The sequence below is a fragment of the Aquarana catesbeiana genome, linkage group LG12 (genome assembly GCF_042186555.1).
Source record: "Aquarana catesbeiana isolate 2022-GZ linkage group LG12, ASM4218655v1, whole genome shotgun sequence".
Lineage (NCBI taxonomy): Eukaryota > Metazoa > Chordata > Amphibia > Anura > Ranidae > Aquarana > Aquarana catesbeiana.
In genome coordinates, this window is record NC_133335.1 from 139,929,558 (window position 1) to 139,955,523 (window position 25,966).

Below are 25,966 nucleotides of genomic sequence, written 5' to 3' on the forward strand. Positions count from 1 at the left end.
ATATATATATTAATTAATATTATAACCCACATCTGAATATGATATAGACTGTCAAGGATTGCAGGGTTATAGAAGACGCTGGCTAGGGGTAGACAAGAGGATACTAGAGATTATTTCTGATTTCCAAATCTGAATAGTGGAATGCATAGGGCCCAAAATAAATGTCTAAAAGATCTGCATATAGAGTCCACTTTAGACCAAAATAATGAGCATAGATACAGTATATTCCCAAAAGTATTGGGACACCTGCCTTTACATGCACATGAACTTTAATGACATCCCAGTCTTAGTCCGCAGGGTTCAATATTGAGTTGGCCCACCCTTTACAGCTATAACAGCTTCAACTCTTCTGGGAAGGCTGTCCACAAGGTTTAGGAGTCTGTCTATGAGCATGTTTGACCATTCTTCCAGAAGCGCAATTGTAAGGTAAGGCACTGATGTGGACAAGAAGGCCTGGCTCGCAGTTTCCGCTCTAATTCATCCCAAAGGTGTTCTTTTGGTATGAGGTCAGGACACTGTACATGCCAGTCAAGTTCCTCCACCCCCAAACTCGCTCTTCCGTGTCTTTATGGACCTTGCTTTGTGCACTGGTCCAAATCATTTGGTGGAGGGGGGATTATGGTTTGGGGTTGTTTTTCAGGGGTTGGGCATGGCTCCTTAGTTCCAGAGAAGGTAACTCTTAAGGTATCAGCATACAGAGACATTTTGGACAATTTAATGGTCCCAACTTTGTGGGAACAGTTTGGGGATGGCCCCTTCCTGTTCCAACATGACTGCACACCAGTTCACAAAGCAAGTTCATACACGTGTAAAGGCAGGTGTCCCAATAATTTTGACAATATACGGTATGTTGTAAGCATTTTATGAATTTCCTGTAATAAAGGAGGGAAGTTAGCATTAAATAAACATGCAAGTATTATATAGATTGATGACATCAGTGATAGTTGGCCTGTAGGCACATGAGCTGCGATGGAGCTATGGTAATAGGTAGGTCCTCTGTTTGCATAGTGTTTATTTTGTAACCCAACAAAGCATTGAACTCATCCAGAAGGTGATGCAACTTTGGAAGTGAAATATGGGGTCTGGTAAGTGCTAACGGAATGTCATTAGCAAAAAGGGAAAGTATATATTTCTTATGTTATGCCATAATACCATATATGTCACTGTGAGTTTGAATAGCTGCTGCCAAAGGTTCTAAGCATAGAATAAACAGTAGAGGGGATAAAGGGCAGCCTTGCATAGTACCAGTATACATAGGGAAGTGGTCTGACATTGCATATTGAAGTTTGGCCTGGGATGTAGGAGTGGAGTATAAGGCTCTAAGGACATAAAGAAAAACCATGAAACCCAAGATGTAAAACAGAAAACATACGCCCATCCTAATTTATCAAAAGCTTTTTGAGCAACTAGGCTCAACAACAAAGAGGGGGATATCCCTTGTTTACTGCATTAGCTAGGTCAGATGTCCATCTAGTGTTGTCTCCTGCCTGTCGAGTAGAAACAATGCCCACCTAATCTTTATTTATAAAGCAGGGAAGCCATGTTGACAGCCTGTTAGGTAAAATCTTTGTAAAGATATTATAATCTGAATTGAGTAAAGCTATGGGTCTGTAGTTAGCTGACAAAACTGCATGTTTCCCAGGTTTCAATATTACAATAATATAGAAATGGAGGATTTAAGGATGCAGAGTCTCCCCCTTAAGCAAAGATCTATAAAAAAGGCCATTAAGGAGGGAAAAATTGTTAATAATAGGAGTAAGGGAGACCATCTGGAGCTGGAGATTTATGCAAAGGGAGGTGCTAAATGACTTCAAGTGCCTCCATGGTGAATTTCACGTTTCAGGAAGCTATGTCTGCTGAGGTCCAGTTAGGTAATCTGAAGGTAGACATGAATTTAGCAAAATCTTCTGGCTTGAAAGGGGGGGGGGGGGTGATTATTTGTGGATAACTAATTATACAATTTACATAATCTGGTCAGTTTACAACAAGGAAGAAGGGGGACTAGACTGGCAGGGTCAGTCAGGTTCTTCTCAGGAATAGAATAAATTAAAAAGTAAGACTAGTGTAACAAACACACACATAGATAACAAAATGAGGGTAACTCTTCCTCTTCTCCTTCTGTGCAGGCTTCTGCTGGTAGGAACCACCTACCAGGTGGGCCCACAGATTGTGAACAGTAAGTGCAGTGCTGCTGAGACTGTGACAGCAGTAACTGTCAAGCCGGGGGGGGGGGGGTGTCGTTGGTGGAGGGGAGCATTTAGTGGAGAAGCAGCAAGAGTGCACGCAGGCACATAACTGCCAGTTCTAAAGGTACTGTGAAAGCCATGGTCTGGTAGTGAACTGCAGCCTGGTGGTTGAGAAACACTGCTTTAGAATATTGCCTGTACAATGCACAGGAGAGGGGGGCTAAATGAGCACTGTTTAGACCTTTTATCTGGGCACAACCTATAGAATCTAACTTGTCCATTGTAATTACGATAGTACCAAGTTATTATTGGTTGTGTTACATTTGGGTGCACACATTGATAAAATATTTGAGTATGTTAAAAGCCAGTTCTAATTCCAGAGGAGGAAGAGACTTGGCTCTATATCAGTATCATACAAAGAAGCAAACTGATCACGCTGGGATGGATATGCGACCATGCCTTGGCTTGGTCCATTTGAAATAGGAAAGCAGTGGGACTGGCAGGATCACCAGTTTTGAACCAGCTAAAGCAATCAAGCCAATAGACCGCAAGTCTGTCAATCAGATTTGTTCTGGTCAGGTAGTGCTGAGTCTTGTAACTGCAGTACAAGAACTTCTGGAGCGCAGTGTAGATGCTGGTACAACCTGCATAGATATAAAACTGAAGGAATATGGAGCAGAACTCATAGAAGTGAACATGGTGTTGAGTTATTCACTTTAAGGTCATCACAGAGGACAAGGGGGCACTCTTTACGTCTAGAGGAAAAAATATTTCATCTCCAAATACGGAAAGGTTTCTTCACAGTAAGAGCTGTGAACATGTGGAATAGACTTCCTCCAGAGGCAGTTCTGGCCAGCTCAGTAGATTGCTTTAAAAAAGGCCTCGATTCTTTCCTAAATGTACATAATATAACTGGGTACTGTACTAATATTTATAGGTAAAGTTGATCCAGGGAAAATCCGATTGCCTCTCGGGAGATCAGGCAGGAATTTTTTTCCCCTCCTGTAGCAAATTGGATTTTTTTGCCTTCCTCTGGATCAACTGTATGTATAAGTTTGTGTATATGGGATTGTATTTATTTATTTTTTTGGTTGAACTGAATAGACTTGTGTCTTTTTTCCACCTGGCTAACTATGCATGTGAGTCTAAGATAATGGCTATGGAGTTGAGGAACGTGACTGCATCACACATCCAAGCTGCAAGGTTTCTCTGATTTGGTTAATGTGGAAACATTTGGCTTTGGAGAGGAGAAGTTCTAAGCTCACTGTGTGCATTAAGCTTGAGCATGTTGGTGAATTAGTGGCTGATATATATTTTCCCATGATGGGGACACTACTGCTGGATCTTTGCTGACGGGGTCATGGAGCTGCTTGAGATCCGATGGTGAGAATGTCGGCTCTCTTCTGTGTAATAAAGCGGAAGTGGTCTCTTTTTTTTCTGAGATCATTCCTGTCTGTAGGAGGCTTCACTGTTTGAACCAGCACTTTTGGCACTGGAGCACTTTTAGTAGCAAGCACTGAGCACTTTTTAAAGACACATGGATGGACTATATGGACTTTTTTTAATATTTATTTAAGGACAGCTTATAAATTGAAAGCTTTAATTGATGTATTTATATATATTTTTTTTACTTTATATGTTTTACTATTTTGATAAATATATATATATATATATATATATATATATATATATATATATATATATATATATATATATATATATATATATATGGTATATGATATATTCTATCCTTTCTTAAAGCGGAGTTCCACCCTGATTTTTTTTTTCCAGAATCAGATTCCTTTAAACCTATAAAGAAACATTTGGAGGAGAAACATTTTTTATGCTTACCGGAAACGCCCTGTTGCTATGTAGTCCTCCTAATCTGCCACTTCCTGGGCCGCAGAGCTCCTCGTCACTTCCTCCCTCGCCTGTGCTCCTGGGAGGGAAATGTGAGTCATCATTTCCCAGGAGTCTGTGGGCAGTACTGTGAGCAAAAATCGCGTTATTTCCCGGCAGGAAATGACGTTCTTTAAGGCGGTTGCCATAACAACGAGGCGGGACCTTCCTCTGTCGTCGCCAATTGTTATGGCAACTTTAGAAACAATTGGTGCTAGGGCCGTCAGTGAATCGCGCATGCGCGAGACCGAGAGGTGAGCATAAAATATATATTTTAGCAACATCCACTATTAAACTTTTATGATCATTTTTTTAATGTAATAGTGCATTATGCTCTGATCAATTAAAAAGAAAAAAAAAGTGTCCGGAACTCCGCTTTAAGGCTATTTTAATTTGGTGATACACATTCTGTTTAACTTGCTAAGTATGAGCATTTGTGATACTGAAGAATTTTAAAGTGACAGCACACTTTTCCTTTGCATTTATTACACTTTGAATCCAAATAGAAATCCGATTGGCAAAAGTCTTAACATTAAAGCGGAAGGCAAGGCAAAACCTAACCGAGCCTAAATCTACTCCCACCCCTATGGGATTGTACACCCCATTAACACCCATCATATCATAAGAACATACCTAAATATTAAAATAAACACACAACAAGGAATGTGGAAAAGTTTAGGCCATGGCCCCTTTATTGGGTTTAAAACAATTTTTAATTATGACATGAACTTTAACTTTTAATACCAAACAGAACCGCTGTTAACCATTAACAGACCAACATGCTTAGTCACTAAGACTCAAGCATCAATATCTTATACCAACCAAATAACAGTTTACCAACCACTGTCCACCCACAAAGTGGGCGACCTTACCCAAAAAGATGAACCTTCAATATCAACCAGAACTGTTGTTAACCAATAACAGAACAACATGCTTAGTCACTAAGACTCAAGCAGCAACATCTTATACCAACCAAGTAACAGCGTACCAAACACTGTCCACCCACAAAGTGGGCAACATAACCCACAAAGTGGGCGACATAACCCACATAAAGGTGGACCGCGACAAGGGGAAATAACAAAGGGTAGGGAGGGTGGGAGAGCAGGTCAAAAGATCCAGAAGGAAGGCTGAGGAGAATCCAGAGGTGAGTCCAGCTGACAGACCTGAGGTAAATGCTGACTCTGCCCAGACAGGAGAAGATATAAGTAAAAGGATACACTCATTGGCTAGATGTTTCCCGCCAAAGGATTTTTCACCAATCCAGTGCTCAGCAGCTAAGGTAAATTTACGTAGCAACAGCAGGCAGCTTGTCATCTGAAACACAAAAAATAAAGAACCAGCAAACCAGCCATAGACAGACATGTACTTAAAAATCATCATAGCCCTCTATTAAGAGTAACATTTATTTATAAAACAAATGGGTGTTAGGGGTGACAATCCCATGGGGCCACTTCTCTATTTTATTATTTTGTGGCCCTGACATTCCAAGTCTATTTTATCTACCTTGTAAAAGGAAAGATGCCTATACTTGCCTATTCTGTTGCTCTGGCCCAGTCACATGACCAGCTTCCAGTGCCGGCTTCAGGGAAGTAAGCCTATGGGTGACGTCATCTTCCAGGCTGTGCAGCCATTGTTGGTAATCTCTCCTCTACACTGCGGCTGATGCTATGCTGACCGGACAGGAGCGACTTCAGAAGAGGTAAGTATAGACTTATCTATCTTTTTAAAAGATAGATAGAATGAGCTTAGAATAGGATTGGGAGTAGATTTAGGCTTAGTTGGGTTTTGACTTGCCTTCCACTTTAAATGCAGGGTGCGAAAGACAGTAAAACAAATCAGAAACAAAAAAAAAAGGTTTTGCAGACACTTAAAAATGAAAATACAGTGTTAATACCTGAAAATAGGAATGAAAGCAAATGTGTTAACTCAGTGTATACAAAGGATCATGTTGTTGCTGATATATGGAATAGAAATGGAATACTGACACTACAATTATGTGGAGTGGCTTAAAGGGGTAAACCATCGTGTTTTTTCACCTTAATGCATCCTATGCATTAAGGTGAAAAAACTTCTGTCACTGACCGGACCCCCCAGCCCCCCCCCCGTTTAACTCACCTGAGCCCTTCGTTCCCTCGGTGGAGACGTGCTCTCCCTCTCTGCCCGGGGGTTCTCGGCTCTTGATTGGATAGATTGATAGCAGCGCAGCTATTGGTTCCCGCTGCTGTCAATCAAATCCAATGACGCGGGCGTCAGAGGGCAGGGCCGAGTCAGGCGTTCTGTGTCTATGGACGCAAATGCTGGACTCGGGAGTGCACCCGCAAGGTAACCCCCCTGGGAGAGGGCTTCTCCCAGGGGGTTTACCGATGCGAGGAGGAGCCGCGAACGCACAGTGGAGGTAAGTATGATATGTTTGTTATTTAAAAAAAAAAAAACTGAAGGTTTACAATCACTTTAAAGCTAATATGGTCCTAGACAATTGCACAAAATAATGTGAATAAAGTTTGTGTACCAGATGGCCTACACAGACCTTAAGAGCTAAGCTCATCTAAGCCATTGGTTCTCTTTGTTACTCTCTAATAACTGATATTATACCAGTATTATGACTTAAAGAAAATAAGGTATGTATGTCTGAATAAAAAAAAAATTGGATATTCATCTACTAAGTTTAAATGCATACGTTTGCCTTCTGTCATAGCTAAGACATTTACGGAGTTGTTAAGGGATTATATACATGAAAATGCTCTAGATAATGACATAAATTATTGCCAGCACAGAATCAGGAAAGAGAGATATTGCCAACAAAACCATAATTCTTTCACTGAGGAAGCACATAGAAACTTGAACAGATGGCCTTTTCCTTGCTGACCCCTAATATGCAACTTATGGTTGTCGTAGTTTAGAAAATAAAGAAAATGCTATAGCTTGAAGACAAATTTAAACATTGCATTGAGAGCGCTGAGAGTGATGATTCGTGCTCTGGTCTAAGGTTATATATTGCATGCCCTAAGGTTTGGCTCTGGAGCCATTAGTCTTTTATAAATGTGATCTTTAGGATTGAAAGTACTATATGCACTGAGCTTTACTAAATTTGCAAATAACACAAAGCTTTTTAGTGTAATACAATCTATGGGTGGTGTCTCAGTTTAGCAACTGATCCAAACACACTGGTTGACTGGGTAGCTACATAGAAGAATAGGGTTAATGTTGATAAATGCAGTAATGCATTTTGGGGCTAATAAGTATTTTTGTTGTTGAAAGGGTTGAAAAGGCAAAGGTTCAAGAGAGAAACCTAACAAAACATACAAAGCATTACCTCAGCTGGAATATGCGTACAATGTTGAACAGAAGTTCACAAAAAGGTTGAATGGCAAATGAGAAATAAAAAGTGATTTAAGTTCACTACAAGAGACTTGAGGACACACTTAACAAATGGAAGAATAAAAGTTTATCCTTTTTAGCTTTCAAAAAAGTTTCCTAACTATAGTAGCTGTGAAAATGGTTAGGTGCTAGGGTCAGGGGTTAAGCACACTTAAGGCATATACTACTTTTCTTAACACTGTAAATGTAGCTAACTGTTACACTATTAAAGAGGTGTATACTGCAATCCTGAGGTTGCAATGGCATCTGCAGGCTATAAGTTTTCTTTTTTTGTTAAACTCTTCAAGACTGGACTGTTTCACCCCCTTCCTGCTCAGCCCATCTTTCTGTGTCACAATTTAAATGACAGTTACTCAGTCATGCAACACTGTATCCTAATGAATTTTATATAATTTTTTGAGGCAGATAGAGCTTTCTTTTGGTGCTATTTAATCACTACTTTTTTTTTTCTTACTCTATAAAGGAAAAAAAGCTGAACATTTTGTTATGAAATTTTACAAAAAAGTGACTGGTGTTGCGTAATTTAGGGACACTGGGGTTTATTTACTAAAACTGGAGATTGGTTTCTATGCAGCGCTGCACTAGACATTGCAATCAGTTACCAGGTTTTATTGTCAAAGCTTAATTGAACAAGCTGAAGTTAGAAGCTAATTGGCTACCATGCACAGCTGCACCAGATTCTAAATTCACCAGTCTTTAAGCAGAATCAGAAAATCAGAAAGTTCTTTTTTTTTTTTTTTTGTGATCCGGTGATGCCACCATTGATTTTCGAAATTCGGCCGACCAAGCCTTCAATTTCACCTCATGTTGCTACAGAAAATAATTTTTGTGGCTGGGAATCTTCTTTTCTCTCTGTAAATTTTCTTTTCTTATTACATTTCTCGCACAATTCTCCCATCATTGATTAGAAAATCGTTAATTTTTCTAAAAATTTCCAACATGTTCGATTCCTCAAATTTGATTGCTGCACGAAATTCGGCCGTTGCTGCAGCCCACTAATGATGCAAAATTCGTACGAAAATTCTTAGATACAATTTTCGAAAGAAAATTCTTTTGAAATTCGAACCGTGTATGGCCGGCATTAGTAAATCTCCCCCACTATGACTGGTATAGTGGTGATCAGGGACACTGGGGCTGGTGTGGTGGGGATCTCTTAAGAAGTGGGGATTAAGGGGGATATGATCAACATGTAGAAATATATTGGTGGTCAATATAGTGAACTTGATGTTGAGTATTCACTTTCAGGTCATTACAAAGGACACAGGGGCATTCTTTACATCTAGAGGAAGAAAGGTTTAACCTGCACATACGGAAAGGCTTCTTCACTGTGAAAAAGTGGCAAAAACTTCTTCAGGAACTAGTTCTGGCAAGCTCAGTAGATGGTTTTAAAAAGGAGCTAGATGCATTCATTCCTGAATACACATGCTAAAACTACATATTAACTTGTTTAGGTAATAACACCAGAGATTGTTGATCTGGAGAATATGTGATTACCATGATTGGATTAGGAAGTAATTAATTTTTTCCATGGTGGAGCAAATTGTATCATGCTTTATAGGATTTTTTGCCTTCCTCCAGATCAACTGTGGGTATAGGGATCTATATATGAAGGTTTTTATGTATAGTATTAATATTTTTTTATCTATTTTCAGGCCAGACTAACTTTCTAGCTATGGGTTAACACAAGGCATAATGCAGTGTCTATAAAAACTGTAACATACAGTATATTGAAAAGTACATCCAAGAAACAGAACAGCGGTGGTGCCAGTCAACATCCATACATTCAAAGAGTAGATGCAGAACTTATAATTATGTCCACTTTATATGACAAAATAAGTAGTACTGTGCAGTGTCTATAATTAAATGCTGTCAACCATTTAGAAACTGTAAGTTGCTGATGCGGGGATGAGGGCATGGTTAGGTCCATTATAAATAAGAGGAATCGTGGGAGATTTGTACATCATTGTAAGTGGATTCAACCAAGCTTGGGACAAATCTAGATATATACTCAACCTAAAAATTAAAAAAAACAAAAAAAAAACACTTGGTTTCTTTCATTGAGTGAAACAGGAGGAGAGGGAAAAAAACAGGATGACTCCCTGGGTTTTAGGATGAGTTGACGTAGTAGCCAATATAGTGGTTTTGGTGCAGTAGATTTGCTTAGACATAATTTTAAATGTGTACGTGTGTGCTAGAAGGAGAGAACATGTTAGTTTAGAAGCAGCAGTTTTCACACACCTCATGCTGTCGAAGCCTGCAGTATAGCTAATTATTTTTTCTACAACTATGGCAAGCTGTGTGATTCCAGAATAGGCTCATATAATTCACAGTGATGGATACTGCAGTGAAGCAGGGTAGCACAATTTTGTAGTAGCCTAGATTTTTTATTTTTTTGTATTCTTTTACTTTTAATTACATATAATCTGTATTCTGTGAAAAATAAACTATTTGCTATACTCATTCTAGCACAGTGTTTCTCAAATGTATTAAGTTTGTACTTTGTTCGTTCTAAAGACTATCGTTCATCAGGTACCCCCAAGTGTGCGTAAATGTATTGCAACTAATCTTGTATGCTAGGCATGTCAGACTAGTGTTTTTTTGGGCATACACATATCTCCTTTGTGGCTCTCAGCCACTTTAAGGATTTATATTAAACGAGGCTCCAGATTTTCTACAGCTGGCAAGTAACACTTCCTTATATACTGTTTTAGCTAAGTACTTCAGGAAATGTTTTATGGAGCCTTTCTGTAGAGTAACATGTTTAAGTCGGTTTTAATTATAATGTATAATGTCTACAGTGCTATCATTTTTTTCTTTTTCTGGAATAAAGTAGGTGTTGTATGATCTTGAGCCATAATATAAACCCTTGATTATTACAATCCCCATTATTCTGCATAATTTGGCCCACTGTTAAATTTTTAGTTGGAAATGCCTGACTTATGGTTTTTAAATAACTAAATATACTTGGTAAAGTCCTAAATTACTGTAAGAGATCCCAGGAAGTAAGAGTGAGAGTTGGCTCTGGCCTTAAGCTGCCCATACACTGCCCCCCCCCCCCCATCTACACAGATGAGGTAGATAGATGCCCCCTCCTCCCCCCAATGCATTGGGACATGTAATCTGCCAGCAACACCTGCTGCTGTTAGAATATACTGATCAGTGTCTACTAATCGACGGAAAGTTTTCCAATATGTCCTAGCTATTTGTGATTTGCAATGCCATGATAATGGTGTGCCACTTGCTTTTTAACCTGAAAACCCAGAGGGCTGAATCTCTCCTTTTTGGTTACTGTGACAGATGTGAAGTGCATTTTTGCTTTTAGCTTGCTATCCTTCCTATATCTAAAAGAAACCAACTTGTTTACCCACTGACAATATTATAATAAGTGTTTTTTGGGAAACAGACCAATGCATGGCTGATACCAGTTGGTAAACTGATACCATTGAGGCTCATTTTACAAGAGTATAAGCCTTCTAATTTGACATTTTTTTAAAAATGTTTTTGGGTGCTGCTGATATAGTACAAAAGTATTTAAAATGTTAACATATGGGGCAAAAATGTGCTGTGAACGTACAGTGTTGCTGTTGCGAGTCTTAGAATTTTCAATTAGTGATTTCTAGTGATGCACCGAATTTTCGGGCCGCCGAAACATATCGACCGAAAAGGCGTTTTCGGCAAAATGCCGATAACGGTGCCGAAATTGGGGGTGGGGCCCCGTCCCTGGTGCTGCCCATTATAGGGGTTTCCTCCTGGCACGGCGCGCTGCAGTCCTCTCCTCCTCCCCTCCCTCCCTCCTAGCCACAATCTCCGTTGTGTCATGGAGCTTAACTACACTGGCCGCAGTAACACTGTCCCGCCTCCTGTGACAGATGGCACACTGATCCAATGGTGGGACATTAAATCAGTGTGACGTAATTACAGGAGTCGGGACATCGTTACTGTGACCCGGGCAATTCAAATGCAGCTTTATCCCCTCCCACTCCAAACAATTTATTAATAGCCTATTACTGTGAAGAATAGACACACGGAAATCGCTGCTCTGTTTCGGGAACTGACAAGCTGCATGACGGGCACCGGCAGGCTGCATAATGGGCACTGGCAAGCTGCATGATGGGCACAGGTGAGGCTGCATCTCATAGGCACAGGCAGGCTGCATCTTATGGGCACATGTGGGCTGCATCTGAGGGACAAACGCGGGCTGCATCTGAGGGGCAAACGCGGGCTGCATGACGGGCACTGGTGAGGCTGCATTGATCTCTTGTATCATGTCCTCAGTCTCTGACCCTCTCCTGTACTATGTCTGCAGTCTCTGACCATCTCCTCTACCATGTCCGCAGTCTCTGACCATCTCCTCTACCATGTCCGCAGTCTCTGACCATCTCCTCTACCATGTCCGCAGTCTCTGACCATCTCCTCTACCATGTCCGCAGTCTCTGACCATCTCCTGTACCATGTCCCCAGTCTCTGACCATCTCCTGTACCGTGTCTGCAGTCTCTGACCATCTCCTCTACCGTGTCTGCAGTCTCTGACCATCTCCTCTACCATGTCCCCAGTGTCTGACCATCTCCTGTAATGTGTATGCAGTCTCTGATAATCGCTGTATCATGTCTGCAGTCTCTGACCATCTCCTGTACCATGTCCCCATTCTCTGACTATCTCCTGTACCATGTCCCCAGTCTCTAAACATCTCGTGTACCGTGTCCACAGTCTCTGACCATCTCCTCTACCATGTCTGCAGTCTCTGACCATCTCCTCTACCATATCTGCAGTCTCTGACCATCTCCTGTACCATGTCCCCAGTCTCTGACCATCTTCTGTAATGTGTCTGCAGTCTCTGACAATATCCTGTATCATGTCTTCAGTCTCTGACCATCTCCTGTACCATGTCCCCAGTCTCTGACCATCTCCTGTACCATGTCCCCAGTCTCTTACCATCTCCTGTAATGTGTCTGCAGTCTCTGACCATCTCCTGTACCATGTCCCAGTCTCTGACCATCTCCTGTAATGTGTCTGCAGTCTCTGACAATATTCTGTATCATGCCTTCAGTCTCTGACCATCTCCTGTTTTGACTTCTCTAATGGCCACTCATGGTTATCCAAATAGGAACAGTTATAGCAGACAACCTGGGCTGAGTGCTGTAGGATAATTAACCACACACTTTGCATAGTGAATTTTTTTTTGTTTTTGGATTATACTTTTCACCTGGAACTGCTGTCAGTTCTTTACAGCTAGTTATATAAGTATCCATAAAAGTGATGGGCCAGTAATAACAGACCAGATTATGAAAGGGGAATGTGCAACATAGGTTTCTGAAATTCCAAAGGGCTATGCAGGACAAAAAACTGGACATGCCCGTTTGTTGGTTTTTAATATTAGTTTAAATTTCTGTTGACAGGTTTTAGGGCTGAAACAACTAATCGATTAATCGATAACTAATCGATTATGAAAATAGTTGTCAACTATTTTCATAATCGATTAATCGGCGAGACGATTAGGTGGCCTGCATACAGAATGCATTATTTGTTTACATATCAGGAAACACAGTGCAGCACACATACAGTTCAGCACACCATCCATACGTGTCAGTAAGTGCCTGAGAACTTGTGAATATGAATGTGTGAGGAGCAATGTCTCATGGAACATGTAGTCCTGGGCAGGAAGTGAGTGGATCTAAAGGCAGAAGTTTTTTTACCTTGCTATAGGGGCATGCTATACCATAATTTGCAGCTTGCTATTGGGGCACTCTAAAGGCAGGATGAGCCAGAAGCATCAGTGGGGGACCACAGAAGAGAAGAATCGTGGCTGTTCTGTGCAAAACCATTACACTGAGCGGGTAAGTATAACATGTTTGCTTTAAAAAAAAAAAAATACTTTAAAGACTGTGCAGGGAAGATCAGCATCTGACCCCAGAGAAGGTAGAGGCTGATAGACTGGAGGTAATAGCAGGCATTACTATTACATTTAAAAGTAAACTTTTACATGGAGACAAGCCACATTATGTGGGGGCAGGGCACATTATGTGGGGGCAGGGCACATTGTGTGGGGGCAGGGCACATTACGTGGGGGCAGGGCACGTTATGTGGGAGCAGGGCACATTTCATGCGCCCCAGTGTATAAGGGGTCTAAATAAAAAATGTGATCTCCGAGTCTGATGATATTTACCAGATTCAACCTCCAATAGTATATACAGTATTTCTCTTCTGTCTGTTATTCTCAGAGTGGATTAGAGATTTTGCTCCCTAATCATATAGTTGGTTAGTTATATTTACCACTGCATATAGATTTTGAAGAATAAATTGCCTTTTTTTAAACTTTACATATTAAATTATACACCACACTTTTTTTAAAAGTTATTATCCGATTAATCGATCAATCGATTAATCGAAACAATAATCGGCCAACTAATCGTTTATGAAAATAATCGTTAGTTGCAGCCCTAACAGGTTTACTTTAATTTAAGGAAGCACTGGTGGCAGATTTGGTAAGACCTCTGGCTACATAATGTATATTTTAGCTCTTTTTCTGTAACAGAGAATATATTTCATTGGCAATAAAAACAGAGAGAGCGTGGCCTTTATGTTGTACTTAAAGCGGAATTCCACTCAAAAATGGAACTTCTGCTTTAAGTGTTGGTGACCCCCCGACATGCCACATTTGGCATGTCATTTTTTTTTGGGGGGGGGGGGTGCGGGTACCCTGCTTTTACAGGCACCCAGCTCCCACTTCCTCCCCTGGTGCTGCAGCACCGGAAAGATCACCTCTCCCCCCTCCCTCCCTGTAATCTTCTGGGACACATCACAGGTCCTAGAAGATTGCCCAGCCAATCACAGTGCGTGGCTCGTGCATGCGCAGTGCCCGCCCGGCGCCCACAGTTAGAATGCTGGAGACGCGGAGAGGAGCGGGGCTTCATGCGCCCGCATCGCTGGACCGCGGGACAGGTAAAGTGTCTGATTATTAAAAGTTAGCAGCTACACTTTTTGTAGCTGCTGACTTTTAAATGGGTGGAACTTCGCTTTAAAATACTATTGTGTAAAAACCCTCTCAAGGCTATCAGTCAATGTAAAGAGACAATTTATTAGTCTAGTTCAGCATTCAGAATGTACACTACTAGGAATAGCAACCCCAGGGGTATACCATCCTGGAACAGGGATTACAGGAGAAAGGATATAACCTTTGAGGAGGGCAACCAGCAAACAAGAGAGGAACAGTATCTAGTGAAGATCAGTGGAGGGAATGAATGGGAAGGCATAACAGGGAAATGGTAGGTGGAGGGTAGATGGAGTGAGGAGAAAAAGAGTAATGCTGCGTACACACAATCGGACATTCCGACAACAAAATCCTGGATTTATTTCCGACGGATGTTGGCTCAAACTTGTCTTGCATACACACGGTCGCACAAATGTCGGAAATTCCAAACGTCAAGAATGCGGTGATGTACAACACGTAGGACGAGCCGAGGAAAATGAAGTTCAATAGCCAGTGCGGCTCTTCTGCTTGATTCTGAGCATGCGTGGAATTTTGTGAGTTGGAATTGTGTACACACGATCAGAATTTCCGACAACAGATTTTGTTGTCGGAAAATTTGAGATCCAGCTCTCAAATTTTTGTTGTCAGAAATTCCGACAACAAATGTCTGATGGAGCCTACACACGGTCTAAATTTCCGATAACAAGCTCACATCGAACATTTGTTGTCGGAAATTCCGACCGTGTGTATGCAGCATATGGGGTGAAGAAGTGAAAAAAAGGGGGGTGGGTTTAGAAGAGGAAGAGAGGAAATCAGTAGTTGTCATGGAGTGGGTTTTTGATGTCAAGGACCTCATTAAAGAGTCTTGAAGAGTATAGTTGATGTCTGCCAGTAAGTAGTATGTAATCTAGGGAGCCCAAATTTTATGGAATTTGGGTATCTTACCATCCATCATGGCTGCCATGTGTCATGTACAAGTTAATGTGACATTTAAGCCTCTCAGAGTTTTCTCCAGAACCTACCTAGGGTCTGTTTTGCAGATTTAAAAAATATGGTTGCGGAAAAGGACTTCTGACTTGGCTTCCTTTTCAGAAGTGCTTCCACCTTTTTTTTCTTCTGTAGAGGTCTATTTAAAATGGCATAGATTATCTAGTAGGTGTGAGACCAAAAACATCGGCACTTTGGGGCATCCTAGCAAATATGTGTAAACATGCTATCAGCACTACAGTCCCTAAAACACCAGAAGGGATAGCCAGGTATATCTCAAAAGATGAGTGGGTTTCCATATAGGACATTGATAGAAGTCTTGAAGTATAGGAAAACCTGTAGTAGAAGTATTTAAAAATAAATATCAAAGTTTGGGCAGGATGGTAATTTTAATTGACATAATCCTACCGAGCCAAGAGACAGGATAGCGTTTCCATTCCAGTAATGTGTATCATGGCAGGGTATTTGGCCTGGAATAATGTATTATAGGGGATACTGTCACAATTGATCTCTAGCGGCAGAATCACCGGCCTGTCATCAACCTTACAGAGAACTCAGATTAAGGAAAATTTGTGAAATTACTGATTTTAGGACAGGTGTGGAGTGCTTGAACGATCTTATTGTTTCTCTGATTGATGCCCCTTGTTGCCTAAATTACTTTTTAACAGCTCTATTAAATAGATTTGCTTTTCAATGTTTAAAATAGATAGCCATTCTGGGTTCAGCTGGAATTGGCTTTAACAACTAAAATACAACAATCAGTTAAATTCATAATGAGACATATAAGCTCCTTGTGGATTTAGAGGCTAACTATGGCCCTAGCACACAAAATGGCTGCCTAGCTCAGCTGTACGAGGCATGCATTGCTGAGCTGTGCTTTGGTAGGTTTCCCGCTGCTTTAACAGGTTACTCTTGCTAGGTCATCAAGGGCATTAGCGCAAGAATGCAGCAGTGGAGGCAGTTATTAATGCTGCTTCATTTTCAGGGGTACCCCTGATCTTACAGACAGCCTTTTAGAGGAGGTATAAAGAGGACAAAGCTCTGCCTCCTGTCGCTGCAAACCATCAAATGTGTGTGGAGCATCAGAATAAATCCAAAAAGCTGGTAGTACATCATAGCAATTCCAGGATTATCCCATTTATGCTGTCATCATGGATCCAAAACTGCGTAAACACTTTGGGTAAGTTATCCTTTCATCAGCATTCAATGAAGGGTTACCTTTGTCTAAAAACATTATTTAGTATTGACTCCGTGATCATAGAATAAACAGGATAATGCTGCTAGAACAGCTGCAATGTACCCCCAGTAGATATTTAACTGTGCACAAAAAAGGCTGCTTGTGTGTCCCTATGGAATCTCTCCATCTGTAGCCTCATGCAGCATGATGTTTCTCCATCACTGATCCGAATGCTGCTGAATCTTGATTGCTAGCATTGGTAACAACATCCCGATGACTCTGCTACCGAGGGAAAAGTGATTCCATAGGGTAAAACAGGCAGCCTCTTAGCAATTGTGTCACTGGCAATTTTGACAAATTCTCAGCAACAGGATAACTGTCGTGTGTGTCATTAGCCATTTCCTGAGATCTGTGCAGAGTAGCATGCTTATTCTGATTCCTCCATCACCAACCACATTCAAGATTACAAAACATACTTTAATCTTATTGTGGATGTGGAAACAAGTTTTTCTATGAGAGAGAATACATATTTCACCAGGCTAAAAACACCAGAAGCAAAACCTAGCGATTTTGCCATGATTGTCGTGCGACAAAATGCATGAAAAACGTAACAAAAAATGCAACGCCAAATGCGCCTGGCTTATTTCTAAAAATGTGGTACATGAGCTTCTTTGCCATGTTTTTGGAGTGAGGGAGGCCCATTCAAAATGAGTGTGAAGTGTGAAAATATAAACAATGTTCAAGGTGCCTGCTGCCAACAATGTCACCTCTTATGACGTCACAGTCCCGGGGCATGATGGGACTGTGACGTCATAAGGGGCAGCGTCACCGGGTGACATCACCCGGTGACCACGCCCCATGCCTATATAAGTCGTTGCGCACCGCTCACACGGAATTACAGCGGGAGAGAGCGTCGTGGAATAAAAGGACCCAATAGTGTAGTATTTACAGGCTAGAACTGGCTTTTATTAGAAAAACACATAAGTACTCACAATATAGCATCATTCCTCTGATGAAGTCACGTGATGTGACGTCACGCGTAGGGACTGGACAGGCACCTTACTGACTGAGGCATACGAGCTCGCCGCTCGTCGGATATTAGCCCTGTTTTTACTGCAATATTGTGAGTACTTATGTGTTTTTCTAATAAAAGCCAGTTCTAGCCTGTAAATACTACACTATTGGGTCCTTCCATTTTTTTCTATCCACGTGCCCCTGTACCCTCTGAGGGGAATCAGCCTCCAGGACTAGGACCGTGTTGATAGAGGAGAAAATTCCAAGGATGGTATCCCCCTTACTGGTCATATGCTGTTACCCCATTACCTTAAGGTAAGGGGCCACTTCTTACTAAACTGAGTGTGAATACGGAAAGGAGCACGATTTTGATGTATTGGAGCACTTCACTGTCATCTATGCGTGCTGAGGAGTCCGTTTATTTATAAGAAAAACATTTTTTCTGGAGGAGGACTTCTTTTATTTTTTCTTTGTCTTAGCACCTTGTTTACTGCATGTATATCACTTAATGGAATATATTGTTGCATTGATTTATTTGTACTATTTATGGGAGGATTGACCCCTATAATTGGTTGTTGCACAAGTCTTTAAATCTTATAGTTACAATATGATTATGAATATTCACTTAAAGTTATTATTTCAGACCACGTTAGCACATTGCACTTTTACTTATTTTTTGTGATTTGCTCCCACAGAGGAGTGATCAGATATTATTTATAACTGCTTAATATTTATCTTCAGTTTACTAGGAGATTTGTTTACGTTTATTTTGGGTTTTTGCCAGGATTAGCGCAGCACCATTTTTTATTTTATGTATATGCCAGCAGGGTCCGGTTGTACCCTATTCAGTGCAGGCAGCTTTTCTCAATAGTTCCACATTTACACACATGATAGTGCAGGAATAATTATACACATATTTGCGCTGGAAACATTCTCGCATGCAGGTGCTGTAGCTGCCCTTGCGTCGTATTTGGTCCGCCGGACCAGCATACAGACTAATGGCTTTCCTGATAGGAACTGGTTCCGGCGGAGTGATTTGAAACATGTTTCAAATCTAAAGTCTGTCTGATTTTCGACCGAAAAGGTCCGTCGGAAGTCAGATGAAGTCCACACACGGTCGGATTGTCCGATGGATTCGTTGCGGTGGACGAGTTCAGTCGAAAAGTTCGCCCATGTGTACATGACATAAGTGTAAGGAGCATTCTTCACACTGACCATCACACTAATGTAGCATGAGTGGTAGATATACTAACTTTTAACAGGGGTTTCCTCCCTGACACTGGAAAGTTAGTTCATGGGTTTATCTTGTTGGAAAGGTTGAGAATGACTGTTCTAAAAGATATTTTGTTTTTTCCCTAAAATAAAAAAACATTTTATACTTGCCTGTTCTGTGTAGTGGTATTGCACAGATCAGCCCCTTACCACCTCTTTTGTGGTCCCCCGTCGGTGCTGTCCACATATCCTCTTTTGCATGTTCCCCCATAGCAAGCTGTGTGCTAAGGGTGCACATATGTAGGTGCACTCCCAAGCTGAACTCTGTGTGTGTGTCCATAGACACCCTCAGCATGGCTCGGCCCCACCCCTTGCATCCTCCTCATAGGATTTTATGGACAGCAGCTGTCTCTGCTGTCTCTGTGTCCTGTGAGAAGAGGGAGATATAGCAGTGCTGCTGTAGACGGGCACAGCTCTGGATCGAGAGAGGACTCAGGTAAGTATTTAGTGTGGGGGGAGGGGGCATTTTTTACCCTAATTCAGCAAATACATTAAGGTAAAGATGGTTTGACTTTAGAACCACTTTAATATTTAATCATACAGTACATGAAACAGGCACAGTATTTACAGATCTCCATGGCCCCTGTGACAACGTCCGTTTGGATGAAATGGGTGGGGCGGATCTACAGGGTGTTGGATGCTGTATCCATGACATGCTGACTTGCTTTTCCTGATATATGGGTAGGATACTGTGATGTACAATAAATCTGTGTTTTAATATTGTACCTTGAGCAATTTCACTTCCTCTTTTATGTGGTATATGCTATGTGCTTGATCGATGGAATATCTTAATGTGATCTGCTACAAAGTGGTGGTCTAAGCGGCTGGCTGCGGAAAAAACAGTGGTTGGACTGTCCATCCATCCATGTTCTAGATTTTTCCTTACAAGTGCTGCTAGACCTCGTATAATTTTGAGGTCTAGCTTTCTGGTAAGCGGCTGTGTGTCACTGGTGGTTTGCTGCACAGAGGTGTATATGGAAAAGGAATCTTTTATTATCTTCAAGGGGTTGTAAAGGCAGAAGGTTTTTTTATCTTAATGCATTCTATGCATTAAGATAAAAAGCCTTCTGTGTGCAGCAGCTCCCCTAATACTTACCTGAGGTCCCTCTCTGTCCAGCGATGTACACCAGTATCTCAGCTGTCTGAGATTCTCCTTCCCGATTGTCTGAGACACAGCAATGGTGCCATTGGCTCCCGCTGCTGTCAATCAAAGTCAGCCAGCCAGTCAGGTGAGGGGGGCGGGGCTGGGGTCCGAGTCTGAATGGACACAGGGAGCTGTGACTCAGCTCGGGTGCCCCCATAGCAAGCTGCTTGCTGTGGGGGCACTGAACAGAAGGGAGGGGCCAGGAGCACAGAAGAGGGACCCGAGAAGAGGAGGATCAGGGCTGCTTTGTGCAAATCCACTACAACAGAGCAGGTAAGTATAACATGTTTGTTATTTTTATAGGGAAAAAAAGGAGACTTTACAATCACTTTCAGTTGTCTTTCCTTCTTGATTAAAAGCACTTATTCACATGAAGGGTTTTTTTTCTATGGGGCTTTATTATGTCAATTTTTATATTTATTCACGGTATTTCATGCACTCAATTTTTTAAATCATTATTTCTTTAATCGTACATCACGCGACACAGAGCCGTAGTAATTACTCTGTGGGTTATAGTCCACCTTCAGGTGCTGGACACTGGCACGCCCTAAACAGGAAGTTGCCTCCCTATATAACCCCTCCCATACCAGAAGTATCTCAGTTTTTTTTTACTGGTGGGGTGCTATTACAGGTCCAGTATTGTGGGTTCCCTGATGGTCCCCAGTTCCTGAAGGTTTGTTAACCACTTAAGCCCCGGACCATTTGGCTGCCTAAAGACCAGAGAACTTTTTACAATTTGGCACTGCGCTGCTTTAACTGGTAATTGTGCGGTCATGCAATGCTGTACCCAAACGAAATTTGCTTCCTTTTGTTCACACAAATTGAGCTTTCTTTTGATGGTTTTGATTGCCTCTGCGATTTTTATTTTTTGCAATATAAACGAAAAAAGACCGAAAATTTTGAAAAGAAATGATATTTTCTACTTTTTGTTATAAAAAAAATCCAAAAAACTCAAATTTAGTCATACATTTAGGGCAAAATGTATTCAGCCACATGTCTTTGGTAAAAAAAATGTCAATAAGCGTATATTTATTGGTTTGCACAAAAGTTATAGCGTCTACAAACTAGGGTTCATTTTCTGGAATTTACATAGCTTTTAGTTTGACTGCCTATCTCATTTCTTGAGGTGCTAAAATGGCAGGGCAGTATATATATACACTCACACACACACACACACACACACACCATTGAATATTTAATTTTTTTTGTCCAAAGGGATTGAATAATGACAAAAAAAAAATAAAAATTACAAAAAGTTGTCACCAAATGATATATTGCTCACACATACCATGGTTATATGTGGAATTGCACCCCAAAATACATTTTTCTGCTTCTCCTGAAAACAGGAATACCACATGTGTTGCCCCGAAAACCCAGCACTGCCTTCAGGATTTCAAAGGGCCTAAATTTTTGATTTCACTCCTCACTACCTATCACAGTTTTGAAGGCCATAAAATGCCAAGATGGCACAACCCCCCCCCCCCCCCAAAAAAAAAAATTACCCAATTTTTTAAAGTACTCGCCATACCTCTCAGGAAATAGCTTGGGGTGTCTACTTTTCAAAATGGGGTCATTTGGGGGGGGGTTGTGCCATCTGGCCATTCCATGGCCTCCGAAACTGTGATAGGCAGTGAGGAGTGAAATAAAAAATTTACACCCTTAGAAAGCCTGAAGGCGGTGGAAGGGCACTATGGGCTCGACGGGCCTGTCTTTGTCTTCTTGGTGGCAGTATTTGTGCTTACCACCTCGCCAGCTTGAACTGCACTTATGGGACTCGCCATGTCACCACGTGTTACTGCAGTGCTGGTTTGACTACGACCAGGGTGTACTAGGCCGCTGGTGCTTGCCAGTTCACCAGAAGGATGAGCGGCACTAGTACTTCTCTGCTCCATACGAGAGCCCTGCAATTCTTGCACCTCAACAACAGAAGAAGATCGGGGTCTGGTACGCCTGACCTTGGAAGGGACCACAATTCCGTCGTCAGAGCTATCTCATGGAGCTGCTGTCGTCTGCAGGATTGTATTCTGAGCCTGAATCTGACAGATGAGTGACTTCCTCTTCACTATCTGTCATGCTCAGAAACGTGTAGGCCTCTTCACTAGTGTACCTTCGATTTGCCATTTTGGGCTCTAAACTGTTAGCGATCGCAGGGATAAGGCCTGACTCTGCAAACGCTGCAGTTATGTGTTTAGTGTTTTGTAAGTGACAGTGATCGATCGATACTGCACTTAGGTGGGCTGGGTTGGGTGGAGGGGAAAACGCAGGTGCTAGCAGGTGTCTGGGCTGATCCCGCTAACACTGCATTTTTGGGAACCCTAAACTGCTGGGAACGCTAGTATAGATCTGATCAGATATTGATCCGTTCAGACACTATACCACTAAGGGAGGAGTATGCTGCGTGCGTGGGTGTTAGCGGTACTGGCACTAATCCGACGCTGCCTGGAGCGACACAGACCCTATCTGACCCTGAAACCTAACTGATATCACCTGCCGGGCGATCAGGGGGTATAACCTTTATTGGGTAATAAACGACGGGTATAAAAAAACAAACTAACTAACCAGCGTCACCCGTAACACTTATACGGTGATCACTGGTGAAAAGGATAACTAGGGGGCAATCAGGGGGTTAAAACCTTTATTAGGTAGTATATGGGGGTACCTGACGCTATAAAAAGCTGACGTGAACCTAAATACTTACCTGGCTCACTAGCGTCATCTGTGACACTAATACGGCGATCAGAAAAAAGATCGCTTAGTGACACTGGTGATGGGGATGAAAGGGTTAACTGGGACATGATCAAGGGGTTAAACCTTTATTAGGGGGGGTTAGGGGGGTACCCTAGACCTAAACGGGCTTACCACTAACATCCCTAACACTTATAACAGTCACAAATTACACCAATGCAGTGATCAGTAAAAAAATAAAAACTGCTATTGGTGTCACTGTGACAGGGGGTGCAGGGGGGGGTGATCGGGGGGGGGGGGGGGTTTATGTGCCTATGTGTACTAGTGTTAGTGTAGTGTTGGTGCAAACTCACATTGGGAGTGAGTTTCCTTGGGAGCCGGAACGAAAAGGCTCCACGAGGAGAGATGACATCACTTCCTCTGCTTCTGTTTACATTTCAGAAGCAGAGGAAGCGTCTCATTCGTCAGGAGCGATCGTGAGGGGGTGGCCATGAATCAGTGGCCTCCTCCTCAGGACGGATCGCTCCTGGAACGATGCCGACCGCCTCGGGCATCGGGGGAGGCGCGATCGCGCCCCCCGCCTGCGGGAGGGGAGTAACGTACCCATACGTTACTCTGCCTGCCCGTGCCATTCTGCCGCAGTATATCTGCGTGAGGCAGTTGGCAAGTGGTTAACGGAACCCACCTTGAAGGGTGAAGATTGGGTCTGTTGGTTTTACCACAGAAAACCCTGCAGCAGGAAAGGTAAGTGGAGTTTTTCTAAGGAATTTTTAAATTTTTCTTATAATATGTCTCCTTTAAAAAAGTAAATGTTGTCATGCCTAAGTGTCACCACTGGGGGCTGTATGGAGCATGTACCTATTCATGCTTTCCTCAGAGATCACGCTGTGTCACAGAAGCATCAGGCTTTTTTCCTCCAGCTAGCAGGCAGACCTCCGTTAAGTTTGGGGGGGTTTGCTTCCACCAGACACCCCCCACCTGGGCTGAACTCTCCCCCTCTTCACAAGGCTGAGCATTAAGGGAGAGCTAAAATGGGGGACGAATGGGGGACTTCCTCAATAGCTCCAAGGTACTATCTGGAGTTCTGAGAGTTCCCGTCTTGTTTTCTCAGAACAAACGTTCCTAAGGATCCAGAGAAAAAGAAGTCTTTCTCTCAAGCATTGGACCACCTTTTGGCATCTCAAAAATCTAAGGCTCCATGTACACGGGACGCTGAGGCAAAGTCCTCTGAACAATTTTTTTTGACACCTTGAAAACGCCGTTTAAAACGCCCGTTTAGCCGCGTTTGCATGCCGCATTTTGTCGCGTTTCGTGGAGTTTTACCATGTTTGCGTCTAGAAGCATTTAGTTAAGATAACATCATAATCTCCCCAAGCACAAAAAACAGTATTATTTAACTATTTTAGCCATTCTGTGAGACCAGAGTGAGTAGCAGCAGCTGAGAGAGCAGCAGTGTACTTGTATTTAGCGTGTCACTTGCCACGTCGCCTGCCACAATTTACGAATTGTCACTTGCCACACGTTGCGGATTGTCCACTTGCCACGTCACCTGCCACAAGTTGGGGATTGTCCACTTTCCAGGTCACCTGCCATAAGTTGCGGATTGTCATTTTCCACGTCACCTGCCACATGTTGTGCATTGTCCACTTGCCACTTCAGCTGCCACAAGTTGCGGATTGTCATTTGCCACGTCACCTGCCACAAGTTGTGAATTGTCCACTTGCCATGTCACCTGCCACAATTGCGGATTGTCCACTTGCCATGTCACCTGCCACAAGTTGCGGATTGTCCACTTGCCACGTCACCTGCCACATGTTGCAGATTGTCACTTGCCACGTCACCTGCCACAAGTTGCGGATTGTCATTAGCCAGGTCACCTGCCACAAGTTGCAGATTATCCATTTGCCACGTCACCTGCCACAAGTTGCGGATTGTCATTTGCCACGTCACCTGCCACAAGTTGCAGATTGTCCACCCTCCACGTCACCTGCCACACTTTGCGGATTGTCACTTGCCGTGTCACCTGTCACAAGTTGCAGATTGTCATTTGCCACATCACCTGCCACATGTTGCGGATTGTCACTTGCCACGTCACCTGCCACAAGTTGTGGATTGTCCACTTGCCACATCACCTGCCACAAGTTGCTTGTTCAGATCTAAAGACATATGGGTCAAATTCCAATTATACTTCGGATAACAGCAACACTAGTGGTGTATTGGATTGGATCAAGGGCTCATTAGGGTATATAAATGGTCTATAAATCATTGCAAGCAATTACAATTGTTTTACATTTTTTTTAATGGTTTTTCATCATTTGCCATCATTTTTGAGATTTTTATGTAAAAAAAATAGGGCATCTTTAAAAACGATTATAAACGAAAACGCGTCTAAACGCCGATACCGCATTTAGCTGCATTTAGTCGCATTTGGCATTTGAAACGTGGAAATCTTCGGCATCTGAACCCATTTTTTTGCTTTCAAAGAAACGCTGTTAAATGCAACTGCCTAAAAACGGCAATAAACGAGACTGTGTACATGGTCACATAGGATAACATTAAATGAGTTCAGGGGCAGTTGAAAAAAGCATCCAACTGCCTCTGAACGTACGTTTAGCAGCGTCCCGTGTACATGGGGCCTAAATTCAATTCCTGAATATAACCACTTTTTTTTTCGCATGGAGTCAATCCAATCAGTTATCTCCATCCTACAAGGAGGAGAACTTCTGGCGTCAATCAACATCAAAGATGCATACCTCCATATGCCTATTTCCTCGCTCACTAGTAATATCTACTTTTCAAGGTGGAAAATCTTCATTTTCAGTGTGTAGCTCTGCTTTTTGGTCTAGCTACTGCACCTGGAGTGTTTACAAAGGTTCTGGCCCCTCTTCTAGCCAGATTAAGGGCCCAAGGTATAACGATTATGGTTTACCTAGACGTTCTTCATAGACCAGTCGGTAGCTCGCTCAGACCAAAGTATGGTCACCACATTCAACTACCTGGAATATCTAGGTTGGACTCTCAACCTAGAAGAAATCTTCTTGAAAACCATGAAAAATACTTGGGTCTGATCATAGATACACCCAGAAAAGGGTATTCTTGTCCCAGACAAAGATCAGCGCCATAAAGGAACTGATTCAGGTGGTCGAAGCAAGATGAATTCTTCTATTCAGCTTTGCATGAGCTTGTTGGGAAAGATGGTGGCTTCATTCAAGGCCATTCCTTATGCTCAGTTTCATTCAAGACTGCTGCAAAACAG

The 25,966-nt window shown here is 42.2% G+C and overlaps 1 protein-coding gene across 2 annotated transcripts in view; it reads left to right on the forward strand.

The window, feature by feature from the left end:
* RND2 (Rho family GTPase 2) overlaps nucleotides 1–25,966 on the forward strand; it is a 385,775-nt gene that overhangs the window by 161,179 nt on the left and 198,630 nt on the right. The gene's annotated exons all lie outside the window — the stretch shown is intronic.